The 16,925-nt window shown below is 45.0% G+C and overlaps 1 long non-coding RNA gene across 1 annotated transcript; it reads left to right on the forward strand.

Moving 5' to 3' along the window:
• The first annotated feature begins 1,615 nt into the window (after window positions 1–1,615).
• LOC116531919 lies at window positions 1,616–15,521 on the forward strand. The gene is made up of 2 exons (XR_004260640.1): window positions 1,616–2,328; window positions 15,407–15,521. It is a non-coding gene; the product is annotated as an uncharacterized LOC116531919 (long non-coding RNA).
• The last annotated feature ends 1,404 nt before the right edge of the window (window positions 15,522–16,925 follow it).

The following is a 16,925-nucleotide window of genomic DNA, read 5'->3' on the forward strand; positions in this document are numbered from 1 at the left end:
ATAAAAAACAGGAAGACTTCGATCCTAAATCCGATATAGCAACAATCAGCCAGAGCTGAACAAGCTGCTCTCTGTAGGTGGGGCATGTGCTCACCAGTTTGCCTTAGTACCATGGGCCACCTTTACTTTTTCAGTGACCTGCTCAGCCCCCATAGGCATTTAGAGCCTCAGTTTAACCTCATACATTAGGCAGACAAGGTGGATAAGAGTTGAACTGCATGGGTTGGAATCCCAGCATTGCTCCTAACTGGCTTTGGGACCCTGGGCAAGTGATTTAATCTCTGAATCTCCGTTTTCTCATCTATAAAATGGGAATGATAATAATCACACTGCCTACCTCATAGGCTTATTGGGCCAATTAGAGTTAATGCGTACTTAGAGCAATGACTGGTACATTACATGCACTAAATAAGTATGAATATCTTTCATTGTCCACAACTTCCTATGTGCCTCTCTGATATCCTAAAGCTTCTGAAAACTGAAAGTTTGTGGCAAGCTCATTTGGTGGCAAAACTGGGCCTGAATTGACATGAGGCTATTTATTTATCCCATTTAGAAATATTAATGACTTTGATCACAGGGTAGTATCTTTGATTTCATTAAGGTGTGATATATATGTTACATGTACCACATTGCTTTTCTAAAATCCAAATAGTCGGAACTCTAAACCATGTCTAGCTCCAACAGTTTCAGATAAGGGATTGTGGACCTGTCTTATTATTAGTTTGTATACCCACTTGACAGATGGGAAAACTGAGCTACTAAGCATTGAGCTACTTGCCAAAAGTCCCACAACTTGAAAGTAGAAACTATTTAGGCTCCTAGACGTGAAGCTCACAGTGCCTAGTACTGTGGGATGTCTTGGGTTCACTATAGGCATGTGGATGCAGGTAGTGGCTACCAATCAGGGATTCCTGAAGAACTGAAAAATGTCACCACTTACTGAGAGTGCCAAACCCTTCCCTTTGCAGCATTCTTTCAACTCTCACTCTTTACACCACTGGGTTAGAATTAGGATGAAGATTATTGTCTTCAGTTTATAGAAGAGGAAACTGAGGTCCAGAAAGGAAAATTGACTCACCCAATTTCACACAGCAAGACAAGCAGAGCTGGAATTTGAAACCAAATTCTGGGCTTTTTCTTCTTAAACCCCAAGGCCAGTCCAAGAATGACATGTGCTGAACTTTCCACATACTAAACCACACACTCTGCAGACAGTCCTGAGGTTTCGACATACCTGACAAAAGGATAGTATCCCAAGATCTCAGCAAATATAAAAATGAGACAGTATGTCTGAGTGGACCTCGTCCTTCCCAGGACCACAGGCAGCAGTGTACAGACACAATCCAGTCAGAAGCTAGGGAGGGGAGATTTCTCAAATCCCAAGAAAATTACAGAGACCCTATTGTTTGCTCTTCTCTGTTGATTTTTAAGAAGCTGACATTTACTTATGCTAAAGGCCAAAAGAAATGAAAAATCTACTGAAAACGTAATGGCATCAGTCACACAGCAATATCCTAAAGCAACCTTGGCATATTATGAGTTCCTTTGTTTGAAATTCAGAAAGCAGAGCACTGCTATTTCATATTGTTAGTGCATCAGAGACCTGGGCATGAAAACAGCATCCTTAGGACCTCTTTCCAAACCCCTGCCTCAGCATAGAGGAGCTCTCTGACATTGCCACCAACTTCAGCAAGTTGGAAAAGAGAAGGCAGGCCATGACCCAAGTGACCTTATGTCACTCCTAAACTCATGGCTTGAGTCCCTCCTACCAAAAAATCTGCACTTTGATCACACACCCACAGCGACCCAGATCTTTAAATTCAGCAATTCTTTCTCGGGTTTCAGCAAGGCATTGGCAGTCTGAGCTATTTTGGGACATTCTCTCTGCTGTGGATGCCACTTTTGGAATACGCCAGGAACATGCTAAGGACCTGGAGCTCTCTACCCTGGACCCGATTTTGGGTTTGCTTGCTTTCTCTCTCCTTCTCTGGGCTAATCATTTGGAGGACAGTCACTCCTGCCAACCTAATCCCAGGAGCCTGACTACCTTGCCGGGCCACAGGCTCAAAGAGGCAGTGTGACTGCCAGCACACCCTCACGGTAAGGGGCACGGAGGCACCAGGCAGTCTGGCAGGATGAGAGAGGTCCTGGGGGTGGTCTGAGTTTGGATGTGGGCTGAGAAGAAAAACTAGGGGGCTTTCAGGGGACAAGATTTTCCAAACATCTTATTCTTACGATCATCACTTCCTAATCTGATGCAACTGACTCGGCAGGCATTCGGGAGCCTGTAAGCTCCATTTTCCTGTTCCAAATTCTTCTGCACCTGTAAGTACCCGGTTTACTCATGCTCATGCTGTCTTTTGGGGAGGGGGAGAGGAAAACAGGGCCTGGGGAAGGTCATCATTATCTGACTCAGGTGTGGGCAGGTCCATGGCGTTAGAAGAATTTCTGACATCCCCACAGCTTCCCCACCCCCCACGGAAACTGCTTCTTAGTTTGGAAAATGAAAATGCCTGTTTGTTCTTTCCCAAGCTCACCCCCCAACCACCACCACAGCATACCAGAAACTCCACCTGTCCTTTGGGGTCTTCTGTTCAGCAGTGTTGTGCACACCTGATTTCTTATGTTGGACTTAATGGGAGAAGCGCACCCTTGGCATTTGAATGTCTTAAATGCAACCACAGCTATTATTGTGCGCACAGCCCCTGCTGGCTTCTCCATCTTTTATGCTGCAATTTGCTGAAACAGTGAAAGATGTTCTAAGTGGTAGGGTATAAATAAAAATCTAGAAATTCCTCCATGGTGAAAAGGAAGAGCAACGTGGTTAATTCTCAACGCAGTTAGAAATGCTGCCACGATGGGGAGGCTCCACACTATGCCACCAATGGCTCCTTTCAATGCTTTCCTATTTTAATGGAAAGAGAGGCCAAAATAACTGTTGGCTCCCCATGAAAGGAGCACTTCTGATGCTTTTAGTGCTTTCCTGAGAGAGGACATTGTCTCTGGCTGGCTTGTTAGTCCCTGAAGCAGCTCCAATGGCTGCTCACAAAAGGAGAATCAGCCCTTCTTTTCCTTCTTTTTTCCTTCTTTTGGGACTGCTGAAGTCCCCTCAAAATAGCCCACAATGACAGAACCATGCCCTGCTACCTACCCTCTTCTCCTAACACTGAGATCAGATCATTCTCAGGGTACATATTTTGTTTGGAGGTGAGGGGGAGGAATATGTTGGCTAGGAAGCCATCTGGTAAACTTGCCACCACCCGTACTAAAAATCATGTCCTTCTCTGAACTTTCATATAACCCTCAGCCACGAATCAGAATAAAAGAGGGCAAGAACATTTTACCCTTTTAGAGTACAATGGAAGGAACATTGTCCTTATCAAAGGCAAAGGATAAGATGTTCCTTTGACCAAGGCTGGCTGCCTTTAATTTCTCTCACTGGCAAAATGAACAGCTTCTTATTTGTATTTTAAAAGTTCTTGTTCTGAAGATGATTTGAAAAGAACAATGTTAATATCAGTGCTAAAAAAAAACCAAGACAGAAATTTCACCTTGTGTCTGGTGGAGACTGGATTTGTTTCCAGGCTATAGGACAAAACTAGTCTCGGGAGGAATTTGTTTCTGCCTTCACTACCACCTGTTTGCTTGGTCTTTGGTATTTCAAGAAGTTTCTTAGCTCTCCTCCTTCTAAGGAGCTCTGAGAAAATGATGCTTGGATCATAGAGGTTCATTGTCTGGAAGACTTGGTCAAAGCCCTGAATGCTGGGGTGGGGGCAGATTACAGATTCTGATTATAACCAAAATAATCCAGGTCCTGTCTTGGCAGAAGCCTGAATTTTATGTCCACCTTGTGGCATTCCAGGAACATTAAGAATGTTCCATTGGCCTTTCCAATCTCTCCCTATCCGCTCCCAAGGGCTTGAAAATTTTTAAATATATAATTCTTTTGACTCAGGGCCTTGGCAACAGTTAAAATGCCAACCTCTTGGGAGGATCAGCCTATTAAGCCTCCCATCCTGAAAGCAGGTTCTGATAGAGGGACAAAGAGAGAGGAGGAACATGAAATCATTCTAGGTACAAGCATGAGCCTCAGAACAGAAGTCTGCAAGCAGGACCCAGGCAAGGCCAAAGCGCTAAGAAGCTCTGTTGGTAGAAAGGGAAGATTCTATTCTTACTAAAATGGGATACAGGCAACTTATTGGGGCAGATACTCGGGATTTGGGCAATAAGAAAAGGCCCACTTAATGTAACTGGGTTACAAGAAGGAGGAAGAATCTCATGTAGTAACATAGGATAAGAGATAGGGGAACTCCCTGCAAAGGTACCCTCAGGCTGAGTTACCTGAGTCACTGAACAAGGGCTCCAAAAATGTTATGAGGCCCCAGTACATGGAACAAACAGATCTAACAATCTGCTTCGCCCCTCAATCCTAGCATTTCTTCAGCCCAGAGTGGGTAGGCCAAAGGAGGGAACCATACTAAGATTTAGACTTTTGAGACCCTCTTCTCACCCTTTCATTCTTTTCATACCAGCATTGAACTCATTCCCAAGGTGATCCATGATAGATACAGCCATTCACTTTATTTTCCAAGAGCTGTAAGGTTTGAAGAGAGGTTGCCCATGTAAAGCCACAGGTCAAGGATTCAGCATCCCCACAGCTCTATGTGGGCTCCTTCCTAAGCCCTAGCAGATGCGGTTTTGGATTAAGACTACTTGGGTGCCAATTCTGGCTCTGCCACTTACTAGTTGTGTGGCCTTGGGCAAGTAGTATAAGCTATCTAAACCTCATCTGTAAAATGGGCACAGTAGTAAGAGCTTTCATATAATGTTGTAAAGACTGAATGAGATGATGCATGTAGAGCCCAGTACAGTGCCTAGTACGAAGGAAATGCTTAACAAAAATCAGCAATGATTAGCATTCCTGGCTCTGTGCTTATGCTTCATTGCCTGAGGATAGGTTATAGCAGGAAATCGTCCCACTCAGTGCAAGTATCCCAACTGCAGGGGTCAGGGACTCACTATCTCCTTCATTTAATGTCGCCTTCTCACCGTTTCCTCCCAGTCCCGCTAGAGAACATTTCTAAGCCTTTCCTCTCACTAGTTCTGATCCATTCCATCCCCCACCTCACTAAATAGATGGATTCACTGCTAAAGAATCATGAAATCTTTTCCTTTGCTTTCCCCAACCACAGACTGAGCTTTGCTGCCCATTTCCTAGTGGCGAAATGGAATCACTTCCGGGAGAGCAGGGTCCAGAAGGCTCCAACTCCTGAAGCACTAATAAAACAAAAGGAGCCCTACAGAAAGCTTTGGGTCTCTGGGTGCTGTAGAGTTCATTGCAGCTGTGGCATCACTCTGAAGCCACAGTCACTCCCACTGTGACTCTCAGCTCCTGAGGCTACTGGCCCATAGCTACTTTCCCCTTCCAACAGCCCCACTCTCTCCCTCCCTCAGGGGACTCCCCTATCTGGGCCCCAGGGTAATAGGGCTTCCAGAGGCTTTCCATAGCTTCCTCTCTCTGTCCCTCCCCATCCTCTCCTGGGGATACAGAGTTCACTCTTTCAAGGGGTGTGGTGACAAGAAGGAGCTCAGCTTTCTGTGCAGGCATGCCCTCAGCATGTTCTCTCCATTCTAGTCCTCCCTGCTTCTCTGCTCAGCAGAAAAGAGGAGTGGGAAGCACCCCTAGTCAGGTTTACGGTACTTCTAGAATCAGAAGACAAGCCTGTATCCTGTCAAAGTAGACTTTGATGGTTCTCAAAGTAATTCAGCCTGAGAGTTTATTAAAATGCATATTCCAGCAGCTGTCTCTATAGAGTAGGTTTGCGCTTTAGCCCTAGAATTGTCATGTTTAAAGGACTCTCTTTAAGCCATGCCTTAAGAAACAGTGCACTCTATCTTGGGGAATGGGGGCAAGGGCTGATGAGGGAAGTCACACAGCTGGGTCCCATAATGAACCCCAGCCTACATCCTGACTCTCCAGAAGCACATGGAAATGCCTTAGAAGTCCTGACCCTGTCTTGTCCAAGCAGCATCTCCTAAGCTACTTCACAAAGACCCTGAGTAGTTTCAGTTATCTAGACTGCAGACCTAAATCAGCAGTGCTACCAGCCTGAAGTGCAAAACGCACAGCAATTCTTCATTGAGAACCATTTTGAGCTAGCTAGGGCTACAGAAGATGTTGCTGGTTAATAGCACAGTGGAGCCACACTGGCAGGCTTTGCTTCTCAGTCTAAGTCTCTTATAGGCTGTGTGACCTTGAACAACTTAATCTCTCTGTGACTTGCTCTTCCCCTGTAAAATGGAGACAGTAATAATACCTCATAGTGTTGTTCATGCGGAATTATTAATCATGTAACCTGTTTAGAGCCATGCCTCGTCTCAGCAAAATATCTGCTATTCTTATTACTATAAATATTATACATATATATAAATAGGATTTATAATATTTGTGAGGAATAAACGAGATGATGAGTATAAAGTGTTCAGAACTATTATTGTTGTAGTTCCAGGGATTCAACAGAGAAATCAGTAGAAGTCCTCAAGGTCTCAGAGACCAAGGCTAACCTGGATAAATATTTCTGGTAAAGGGATTGGTCAAGGGTCATTTAGAGACTCAGAAAGAAAGTGGCAGTTTGGGTTCTCTTACATCCAGGGTGTAACTAAAGTTCTCATGCCTAACTTGTTGCTATAGATTTATGGGACTGTGGGATTTTGTTCTGGGACCTGCTAGGTCTAATTAAAGTGTTAGGACTCCTAGGAGACCGGCTGTAGTTTGCACAGACAGGAGCTTGAAAAATGCTGTCATGAATGTGCTCCCAGCTCTGCAGCAGTGGTGACGCAGTTGCTGGCACTGAGTGTTGCAGGGGTCACTGTAGACTTGTGGCCTTTGTACTTGCTGCCCCAAATCCACAGCTGTTAATTTATTAGGTTTTGTTAGAAGACACTACTACACTAAAGAACTTCACAGCTGAAGTGACTGTCCTGTCCTTGCTTCATGGCTCCTGCACGGGCACAATTTTTGTGCACAGAGCTCCTTCCTTCTCCCCTCCCTCTGTCCCTTCCGCTTTCCTTCCTCCCTCCCTCCCTTCCTCATGTCACTGGCCTGAGTGCAGCCCTGGAACAAGGACCATGAGCATGAGGGGAAGGGGATGTTTCTGGGAAGGTCTAAAGAAGGGTGTCTTCTCACTCTGGGCTGGTGTCCCCCACCACCTCCCTCCTTAATTACTTTGGCTCACCCGACTCTGTCCCCAGCCCTTGCCCTGGAGGATTAAAATGGGAGAAGAGAAACCCCATCCAGTCCCATGAAGTCAACCAATACCCCTTGACCGTGGTGGCTTTCCAGGCCCTATGTCTGGCCTGGGCTCAAAGCCAGGATTCCCAGTTTCTTGCTGGACATGTCCACTGTACAGTACCCCAAACCCAACAAGTCCAAACGGACCTCGTCACCTGTCTCCCCTCACTCCCCCCTCTACTAACAGTCTTGTGTTCCCCGCCTCAGTTGACAGTATCACCACGGACCCAAGCTGGAACCTCAGGGTCCTTGCCACCTTTTCCCTCTCCTTGACCCCCATGACAGCCAGCCCTGAGGTTTCTACCTATTGACATATGCCCCGAGTCTCCCCTCCTCTTGCCTCTCACTGCCAGTCATGGTTCAGAGCCTGTTCTGCTTCTGCCTGCACCCTGGAGATGGTCTCCCAATTGGTCCGCCTGCAGCTGGCCTCTCTTCCCTCCAATCCTTCCTCACCCTGGTGTGGTAAGGACTGTCTTCCTGGTCTGTACCTAGTCTGCCTTAATAAAAAGCTCCAGTGGCTCCCTGTTGTTCACAGAACAAAACCCTCATCTTGGCCAACAGAGCTCTGAATAGCTGACCCCAAACACTCATCCATTCCCCTTTTGCTGCTGCCTGTGGTGCGCCCAGCCACGACTGTCCTGCCCTCTGGAACATGCACTAGGCCCTGTCACACAGATACTGTTCCCTCTGCCTGGAATGTTCTTCCCCTCCCTCCACTATTCCTCGTGATGAAACCTGCCTTCATTCAAGATGCCCCTCAATCCTCCCTCATCCATGAAGCCTTCTCCAAATTCCCCAGATATGTTCCTCTACCACAGCAGCCATTGGACCATGAGAGCTTATGTGTGCCTCGGTTCTTCCCACTAGATAGGGAGGGCCCCAAAGTTTGCCTAGAACCATAATGAATTCTTCTTTATATTCTCAGTACCCACAAGCTTGGATAAAATATGGTACCGGTTTCCTCATTTGTAAACTAGAAATAAAAATAATAGTTGCTACCTCCTATAGTTAGAAGAAATAAATGAGAGGATGTATATAATATGCAGATAATAACAATGAAGATGATGATGATAAGAAGGAAGGCTAGCTAACACTCACTGAGTGCTTTCTAAGTGCCACTGTCCTAAGCTCTTTTCATGATTGAGAGTGAGCCAAATAGATGCGTCAATTCCTGGAAAGTGATTGTGTATGTGTTTGTGTGTATATGTTCATGTACATGTATGATAAGCACAATACAAATGACCTATGTATAATATATAAACTTCATAATGTACCTGGGGTTTATTAGGAACTTCAGTTTTTCCCTTTCTTTCCCCATCTCCCTGTCCTGCATCATTACCCTTTCTAGCCATCCTCCGATCCCCTCCTACCCCAGGGCTGGAATAAGAGAGATGAATTCAGAAGGGGTCCCTGTGTCATTGTCGCTGACCATGGACTGGTTAGTAGAAGAGACAGAAGTCCTTGGAATTGCCTTTGGACTTGGTATCTAAGGGTTGTCTCCCCATTCAAGTTATCATTTCTTCCAGGATAGGGACTATGCAATACCCCTGTTGCATATCCCATAAGCACCAGCACAGTGGTGGGCATATAGAAGGTACTCAATAAACTATTTGAGGTCAGGCTCAGCTTGAGGGTCCTGATTTTTCAGCACCCTCAGTGTTTTCGGCAATCACTGAGGCACGTCTTGGAGCCACAGCTGACAGGTGCTCACAAGCTCACAGATGGCAGTGCTCTGCTGGGGATGGGCCACCAGGCCAGGAGGTTGAAAACTTGCTTCCTGGACACAAGTCTGCCACTGACTGTCTGGGTTATCCTGTGCAAATCTCTCCACCTCCCTGAACTGCAGGGTCCTCACCTGTAAAATGCTGCCCCTAGACACATCTGAGGATGCATGATATGGCAGCTGTGAAAGCTCTTTGCCAAAAGGCTGTACAGGAGTGAGGTATTGGTAATTTCAAGGGCTGGGACTTCACTCACTTGGAAACATTCAGGAAGTGGGAGTGGGGAAAGAGAGAGCAGGGACTTGCATATCCAGGACATATGGGGGCCTATATTTGTTGTCCTCCTGCTTAACAGTATTAGTGATTCAAGCTGGTGCTGCCTGTGGAACACTCTGTCTTTCGAGATCCTCAGGGACAGGAGGGGTTGCAGAGCAGCAAGGCTGCAGCCAGCGCACAATACAGTGAAAAATAGAGTGATAACAATGAGGTGCCACGCACACAGGTTCATACACATGCATTTACACTCCTGACAGCCCCCAGCGCTGCCTCGCAACAGCAGCTGGGGCTAATTACAGCCAGACAGACAGTGCCTTCTCCAGCTCTTCTCTTGAAGCTATCAACCCTCCCTACCACCACCACTCACCCTTGGGGATTGCCTGATCTCTCAGAAGGGGTGCTGCTGATGCCACAGCTAAGTGCCTAGAAGGAACCTGGTGGGGGGTGGAGTGGTACAAGGGAGTAGGAAGCCACTATGTGGCTCCCCGTCTTGCGAGTGTGGGTAGAGAGGAGGGGACGAAATGGAAGAGAGCTGGCTGAGATACAGATGCAGCTTTGTGTTAACAGATGTGCTCTCCTGGCAAGAGGGAGCCTAGGCACTTAGCCCCTCCCTGCTCCTTCATCTGGATCCACCCAGGGATCCCCTCTTAACTCTTCTCCCTCTTAAATCCCCAGCTTCCTTTTCAACTCAGTATCTGGCATTAAGTTCAAGAAATGTTGAATAAACATTCAACATTCACCCATGAGTGGGTGAATAAACACATAACCCTCCCCAAATCCTTACTACTCCTAAGTCCTGTTCCCATGACACAGGCTGTGATGACTCCATAAGCCCTTTCCTCTGCTTTTCTTTCTCTATACTCCCTTTGGACTGTGTCAACTCACACCTATGTGCTTCTAACTCCCAAATCTCTCCTGGTATCCCAGACCTTGCCAGCTGTCTAAATGTTCCATCTGCTCCTCAAACCTAACATGCACCACATGTTGAGGAGTCTTCAGCAATTACTTCCCCAGGGGTTTTCTAGCAGTGAGTCCTGGTCTGTCAAGGGCATATAAGAAAGAAGGGCCTGCTGCATGCCCCCCAGCAGGACAGGTGCAATGAACACATTGGCAAAGTCATCAAGGCAAACTTCTGATCTTCACACCAGGGTACCAAAGTTCTTCCCATCACCCTTTTAACTGTCAGCCCTCCCTGCCGCCCATAAAAAAGCCAAATTAAGAATGAATTGCCAAGTTGGAGCTAACTGCCCAATGGGGGCTTCTAACTGGAACCAGGCAAATTGTTTATGTAACGAAAAGCCCTTGAAAAGGAGCCCATGTGAACTGGTGAGTTATTTCTTCTTCAACATTGTCTCTCCTAATCCCCCACTCATTGCTTCAGAATCCTGGTATTCCTTCCACGTTCATCCCTCAGCCAGTACACACACACACACACACACACACACACACACACACACACACACAGCCTTCTCCTCATTTTCCTTCCCATGAACCTTCACTTCATGTTGGAGCCCTGTCCGCATGATCACGGCAAATCCCCAGGTAAATACTGAACCAAGATTGGTGTAAACTGGAGATACTATTCTACCAAAGAAGTGTTAGACAGAAGGCCCAGAATGTTTGCTGAGAGTTCACAAATTTTTTCCTGATCTTGGCAAAGACAGAAAATGAAGCCCCCTTTCCTCCGAGTCCTCCTACATTTGGAGAGCAGCCAAAGGAATGGGTTACAAACAGTACCCTTTGGTTCCTGACAGTCTCAAGGCCTATGAAGGTAAAATCCAAGTTTCTTCATTCCTTTTCTCAGGGAGTCTTGAGAATCATACACTAGTACAAATGCAAAGTATCATTATAACCAGCCATGTTATGGCCACAGCTACACATTTTTAGTTTTTAACACGAGGTGAAAGATTTCTCACCAATTTCAGTTTCACATACAAGATGCAAAGTAATTTATTCAAAGCACTCCTGTGTTTAATTTCAAAACATTCATTTCTTCACTCAGCAAATCTATGTTGCACATTTCAAAGAGCTGTAATTCATAGTTCCTGCTTTCAAACTACTCCTTTTCTAGTTGGGAAATGAAAACCCTACATACAAGGGTTAACTGACAACACAAGACCATGCCAAGTTCCTTCTCATGGCTGGTGTGGCCTATATGGCTCTCATAGTTTCGGCAGTACTGAAAATTTCCACTCTAATTGCTTCTGTCACTACTGTCGATCTCTTCTCTAATACAGGGTAGTGCGTAAATGTGTTCCTAAGGTGCCTGGGTTTATATCTGTGTTCTGCCATTCACTAGCTATGTGATCTTAGCCAAGTTATTCAGCCTGTCTGAGTCTAGTGCCACCTCTGTAAAGTGAAGATAATAATAGTCACCCACCTCACAGCCCCATAGTGAGAGATAAATGAGTGAATACACACAAAGCACTTAGAATGATACCTGACACATAGTAGTTGCTCAATAAATGTTAATAATTATTATTTTCCTGGTGTGGCTACTGTTCTTTGTTAATACCAGAGACCACAATTCTTATTGGGCTTCCAGGAGAAGCTGGTAAAGTGCTGTATTCATTCATCCATTCAATCAACAAATATATGTTGAGCATTTACAAGTCCCTGAGTTAAACCCTGGGGTCATATAGACAAAGAAAACATGGCCCTTGCCTTTAGGACTAAACAATTTACTGGAAGAAGTCCTGGATTAATAGTGCCCTGATGCACCTGGAAGAACCAAACACAAATCCTCCCCCGAAGAAGACACCCACAACCTGGTTTTCATAGGATTACCAAGGATAAAGTCAGGTTGAACATGAACTTATATTCCAAAATTACAAAGCACACGATGAAGCCAGAAACAATGAAAACAGAATCAGGTCCTTAAAGATCTCAGGTATTGCAATTAGGTAATATAAAATATAAAATAAGTTTTACATGTATTAAAAAACAAAAGAAGATTTTGAAAACATTAGCAAAGAACAAGATACTCACAGAAAAATAAGATTTTTTGGCCAGGCGTGCTGGCTCAAGCCTGTAATCCTAGCACTTTGGGAGGCCAAGATGAGTGGATCACTAGAGATCAGGAGTTCAAGACCAGCCTGGCCAACATGGTAAAACCCCATCTCTACTAAAAATACAAAATCAGCCAGGTGTGGTGGCACGTGCCCATAATCCCAGCCACATGGGAGGCTGAGGCAGGAAAATCACTTGAACCCAGGAGGCAGAGGTTGCAGTGAGCCAAGATCGCGTGCCACCGCACTCCAGCCTGGGCAACAGAGCGAGACTCTGTCTCAAAACAAACAACAACAACCAAAAAAAAAACCTTTTTATTTAAGTATCATCTTTTTACAGATGGCAAATTTAGGGTTCAGATAAGTGAGGTGACTCCTTCAATGTTACATAGGTTATAATGAAGGATTCAAATAAGTTTTCAGTGTCTGCTGGTTTTTGGCAAACTCAGTGACTGGAGTTGTATTATTTCTTCCCTGAGTCATTCAACAAGTGAGATGATTACAAAGTGCTATGCTAGGTCTGAAAATAAAAATAAAATAAAGATGAACAAAACAGAGTCCCTGCCCTCAAGTAGCTTAAAATTCAGTAGAGAAACAAGACTACACACATATAAAAATAATTATTAATATCAGGCTGTGTGGTAGAAACTACTGTGGTCTGGAACAGTAGGAAATGAGACTTGAATAAGTCTTGAAGAGCAGGGTGGATCTACAGGGAAGACAAGCTTTGAACTGGCCAGTGGGGTAGAAGAGATGGAACAGCCTGACAAAAGCCATGGAGAAAGTGAACCTACAGAGCAGTTGAAGGAGGAGCAAGTGCATTTGGCCAATGTGCTGGATACACATAGGGGCAGGCCTGTGCTGGCGCATAGGACCCTGTACTCAGAAGAGCCTCGTACATCGTTAAATGCTCTGCTTTGCCACCATCTGGAAATCTCGATTATTTTTTAACCCAGGGTTCTACATTTTCATTTTGCACCAGGACCCACAGATGATGTGGCTGGTCTTCCATAGGGGAACATGGGGAGGTGTGGTTGGGAAAGCAGACCACTCTTGGGAAGAAAGGATCTGGAATGCCACATTGATATTTGCCGTGCAGACAATGAGGAGTGACTGAAATTGTTTGAGTAGGGGAGGGATAGGGTGCCTGTGGTTTTAGGAAGCCACATCTTGGAAAGGGGGGAGTGTTCAGATGGAATCAGAGAAAGGAGAGATGGGAATTCATCAGGAGGCTATTGCAATAAAGCAATGGGGGCCTGGACAGAAATAGTGGCAGAAGACATGGAGAAGAGGAAAAGGCCATCATTGATTAAGTTATTCATTCTGCACATGGTTATGGCTACTGAGTACCTGTAATGTGTTAGTTATTATGCTAGGAGCTGGGATATAGGAATGTACAAGACTGTATCCCCAAACTCAACTTACTTACAGCTCAGTGAGGAAGGCAGATAAGTAAACACACTATGGTACCCTGATAGCCCCGTGTGCTAAGGGCTAGGATCAAATTACATTTAAATTGTTGCGAGAGCCTAGAGAAAGGGTACCTAATCCAGACAGGACACAGAAGGTCACTCCAAAAAGAGGGAACAAGATGTACAGAATCATGGAACACCTACTGTGTGCCAGGCTGGGGATCCTAGCTCTCAGACTGGTAGAGGAAGCAGAAAGCAACCAGAGAAGAACAAGACAATGTGTCCAGTGCCATGATGTGGACACTGTGGGAGTACAGAGGAGGGGCATCGAACCCGGGCTGGAGGGGCAGGGAAAACTGTTCCTTAAAGGTGTCCTCTGAGCTTTGTGTTGTAGATGAGAAGGTGTTAGCTGGGTGAAGGGAGGGAGGAAGGGATGGGCACAGCGGTGGGAGTGATGTGTGCAAATTCACAGAAGTAAAAGAGCTATATATGTGGCTCTATGAGAATTGTAAATGACTCCCTATGATTTAATTCTAGAATGAACAAGCAAAAGCATGGTGGGGGAGGGGAGGATGGCCAAAAAGATAGACGTTAAATGCCAAGCTAAGCAAGTAGGACTTCATCCTATAGAGCAATAGTTCTTAGCCTTGACTCTATATTAGAAGAACCTGGGGAACTTTTTAAAAAACAAATACCTATGACTGGATCCCACCCCTAGAAACTCTGATTTAATTAGTCTGCAGGAGAGATATTAGAACTTTTAAAACCTCCTTCAATTTATTTGAATGTGCAGCCAGGACTGAGAACCATGGCTCTAGTAAGCCAGTTCTCAAATTTGAGTGCTCATCACAATCACCTGGAGGGTTGTTAAACACAGAGTCAGGTGGGCACTTGCAGAGTTTCTGATTCAGGAGGTACTCTAATGAGTACGTATTCTTTTTTTTTTTTTTTTTTTTTTTTCCCAGCAGCCCAATATAATAGGAGTGCAGAGCAAGATTTAATTGATTTAAGAAAATAAAGACATTCTATGTTTCTCACTATCCAAGTTCATGAACCACGACCCATACAACAACAAGGTCTGACTTTCAGAGAAGTTAACATATTCTTACTTTAACAAGTTGCCAGAGATGCTGGTGTTGCTGGCCCCGGGACCCACATTTTGAGAGCCTCTAGTCTCAGGTGTTGTGAGGCTATTTACAAGTGTTAAGTGGAGGGGGTGGAGGTGTGAAATGATATGATTTGCATGTTTGAAAGATCACTCAGGCCACTTTGCGGAGAATGGTCACAGAGCGGAAAGGAGAGAAGGTGAAAAAACAGGAAGGAATTGTAGGAATCAAGGCAAGAGATGACTGCAGGTGGGAGGAGTCCTGAACTGAAGCCCCGGCAGTAGGAATGGAGAAAATGGATCACATTCAGGGAATGCTCAGGAAATACACTTGGCAAGGCTTAGTGGCTGACTGAATGTGGAGGTGAGAAATAAAGATGAGTGAACTACAACTCTTGGGTTTTTGCCCTGGGCAACCAGTGACTCTGATTTTACTGGGCATGGTGGTTGTCGTAATAAAAAGTTAAATGTGTTACCAGGCTTAGGGTAGGCCATGGGAGAGGGGGGCATTTCTGCCCTCAAATCTCATAGCAATAGTACCAGGGAATTCAACAGGCATCTCTCATTTTCCACTCAATCCCTATTTTTAGCACCAGGAGTCCTCACATTGACCCTAATCAACTTGGGACTCTCTGCGAAGTACTTGGAAAGGAAAAGGAAGATGGTGGCTACCCTGACATGATGACCACCCACCCAAGCTCCAGGTACGAAGCCTGCTCTTCTGGAATTACTCTAGGTATGTTTACTTCATTCTTTCATCATTTTAACAAATATGTATAAGGCTGCTGCCTAGAGAAATTTTAAAATATTCATATGCCATATTTCACACAGAGGTAAGGAATTCATATTTCCTCTTACATAACCAACAAAGCAAATGCAGCTTAAGAATAGCCTGCAAAAGAATTCATTCCACATAGACTTAAAATGTTTAAAAATGAGCAGTTTTCCAGTCCATCATTGGTCGTGACTATTTGTAAGTCTCCTCCGTGGGCAACTAGACTGCCAGCAATCAACAAGACCAGCAGGAATGATGGATGGGATAATTGTCCATTAGCGTACAGATAACTTTTGTACTGTGGGAGGGTTCGGCAAGATAGAGACATGATAGATGGCAGAAGAGTTAGCTAATATAATAGGAGTTGCAGCTCCATTTCTGGTAGTAACTATTCTCTGGCTGAATCGATGATTAATCAAAGACACATTCTCATTTGAAACACTTTGCTCACCGGTGCACAACCCCCGCTTTAGGTTAAATTTAATAGCATCATTAAAAACTACTGTTCAAGACATTCAAATTACTTCTCTCTAGAAGAAACCAAGCCACAATAGAGAGTGCTTTTGTGAGCCCATGGAGGGCAAAGGCCATGCAGGGCATGTGGAGCAGACACAGAGCACTCAGTAAATGTTTGTTAAAGTGACGTGAAATGAATTAATACATCTGTCCATTCATTCATCTGTTTATTCCTTCAACAGACCTTCATTAAGTATAGGAATTAAAGAGTTCAGGCTCTGGAACTAGATGCTTTAGGCTTCAAATTCCAGCTGCAAGCAGCTATATGATCTTGAGCAAATGACCTAGCCTCTCTCAGCCTGATGCCTGCTCTGTGACGTGGGGGAAATTAGTACTTGCTCCTGTAGAGCTGTGTGGGGATTTAATGAATTAGTGAGTGTTTAGTACAGGCCCTGGCCCATAGTGAGTAGTCACTATAGGGCAGCTGTTATTATATTGTTGTTGTATTTGTTAGGCTAGGCCTCTCTCAAGTAACTAGGTCATTTGAAGAAGCAAGAAATGACAAGGCTTTTGGCCAAAGCTGGTTTTCATTAAGGTGGTTATATATGGTTCCCAGCCCAGAGCCCCACTACCCTAGGCCTGCCATTCCTGGCCTGGTGCCCTCCTGTGGCAGCATAGGCTATCTCTGGGTGGGTTGTGGTCTCTAGAGAAGCCTGAGAAATTGTGGAGTGGGAAGGTGAAGAAAGAAGGTAAGAGCTGGCCAGGATACAATTACCCATCAACATGCAACCACCCCCCACACCCCCATCATTAACTCCCTTTCTATGCTTTCTATAGCTCTTCCTGGCAACATTTCTACCTACGAATTGCTATTTCTA

This window comes from Sapajus apella, unplaced genomic scaffold (assembly GCF_009761245.1).
Source record: "Sapajus apella isolate SASKATOON/1434 unplaced genomic scaffold, GSC_monkey_1.0 scaffold73, whole genome shotgun sequence".
Lineage (NCBI taxonomy): Eukaryota > Metazoa > Chordata > Mammalia > Primates > Cebidae > Sapajus > Sapajus apella.